The following is a 2,143-nucleotide window of genomic DNA, read 5'->3' as shown; positions in this document are numbered from 1 at the left end:
AAAATAAAGTATGGCTTCAAACTGAATATTGACTGTTCCCACCACTGTCACTCCCCCTTTTTTTCAGCACGTCCTGTATTTTTTATGTCTATCACTCATCCTAAGGTGTTTTCTAAGCACAGTATACTTTAGATTCTACAGTGTTGTTAAGAAGGACCCCTAAAAATATATTCTGTTAAGTAAAACGGAGCTTTACATATCCTCAGGTAGCAGTTCAGAGGTAACCAATTCTGCCATATTCAGAAACAGGAGAGGGCATCAAGGAAGCCTATACTGAGATACTTTAAAAAATGGGAAACGTTCATTTGAAGGGCATTGGTTAAGTAAGGAATGTCACATCACTGGTTGTGAGGAAGTGCTTGTTAGTCCTCTTGTAATGGGCCCAGTAGTTTAGTTGCTCAGTCGTATCTGACTCTGTGACCCCATGGACTGCAGCATGCCAGGCTTCCCTGTCCATCACTAACTCCTGGAGCTTGCTCAAACTCAAGTCCATCAAGTCAGCGATGCCATCCAACCAATAAGGGACTAAAAAAATTAGTTTTTATTAAAAACTGGTGCAGTGATTTTAAAATTAAATATGCAATATTTATAACCAATAAAGCACACTTTAAATGAAGTGCATGTGTTAAGTAGGCAAACATAGTTAATGATAGCTGATAAACTTCTAAAAGTTAAATTGAAACTGAAGAAGCTGTGTTGATTTGGCAAAAACTTTAAAACTATGGCTTGTAAGTAAATAGGTGGAACCAGAGTAGCAAAGAGGTAAATAGCATCAGTTCAGTTCAGTTGCTCAGTCGTGTCCGACTTTGTGACCCCATGAATCGCAGCACGCCAGGCCTCCCTGTCCATCACCATCTAATGGAGTTCACTCAGACATTCATCGAGTCCGTGATGCCATCCAGCCATCTCATCCTCTGTTGTCCCCTTCTCCTCCTGCCCCTAATCCCTCCCAGAATCAGAGTCTTTTTCCAGTGAGTCAACTCTTTGCATGAGGTGGAGCTTCAGCTTTAGCATCATTCCTTCCAAAGAAATCCCAGGGTTGATCTCCTTCAGAATGGACTGGTTGGATCTCCTTGCAGTCCAAGGGACTCTCAAGAGTCTTCTCCAACACCACAGTCAAAAGCATCAATTCTTCGGCACTCAGCCTTCTTCACAGTCCAGCTCACATCCATACATGACCACAGGAAAAACCACAGCCTTGTCTAGACGGACCTTAGTCGGCAAAGTAATGTCTCTGCTTTTGAATATACTATCTAGGTTGGTCATAACTTTTCTTCCAAGGAGTAAGCATCTTTTAATTTTATGGCTGCAGTCACCATCTGCAGTGATTTTGGAGCACAAAAAAAGTCTGACACTATTTCTGCTGTTGCCCCATCTATTTCCTGTGAAGTGATGGGACCAGATGCCATGATCTTCGTTTTCTGAATGTTGAGCTTTAGGCCAACTTTTTCACTCTCTTTCACTTTCATCAAGAGGCTTTTTAGCTCCTCTTCACTTTCTGCCATAAGGGTGGTGTCATCTGCATATCTGAGGTGATTGATATTTCTCCCAGCAGTCTTGATTCCAGCTTGTGTTTCTCCCAGCCCAGCGATTCTCATGATGTACACTGCATATAAGTTAAATAAGCAGGGTGACAATATACAGCCTAGATGTACTCCTTTTCCTATTTGGAACCAGTCTATTGTTGCATGTCCAGTTCTGACTGGTATTCCCATCTCTCTCAGAATTTTCCGCAGTTTCTTGTGATCCACACAGTCAAAGGCTTTGGCATAGTCAAAGCATAAGCAGATGTTTTTCTGGAACTCTCTTGCTTTTTCCATGATCCAGCTGATGTTGGCAATTTGATCTCTGGTTCCTCTGCCTTTTCTAAAACCAGCTTGAACATCAGGGAGTTCACGGTTCACATAGTGCTGAAGCCTGGCTTGGATAATTTTGAGCATTACTTTACTAGCATGTGAGATGAGTGCAATTGTGCAGTAGTTTGAGCATTCTTTGGCATTGCCTGTCTTTGGGATTGGCATGAAAACTGACCTTTTCCAGTCCTGTGCCACTGCTGAGTTTTCCAAATTTGCTGGCATATTGAGTGCAGCACTTTCACAGCATCATCTTTCAGGATTTGAAACAGCTCAACTGGAATTCCATC

This window comes from Capricornis sumatraensis, chromosome 4 (assembly GCF_032405125.1).
Source record: "Capricornis sumatraensis isolate serow.1 chromosome 4, serow.2, whole genome shotgun sequence".
In the NCBI taxonomy this organism is placed as follows: Eukaryota; Metazoa; Chordata; class Mammalia; order Artiodactyla; family Bovidae; genus Capricornis; species Capricornis sumatraensis.
This window is presented reverse-complemented; position numbering follows the sequence as displayed.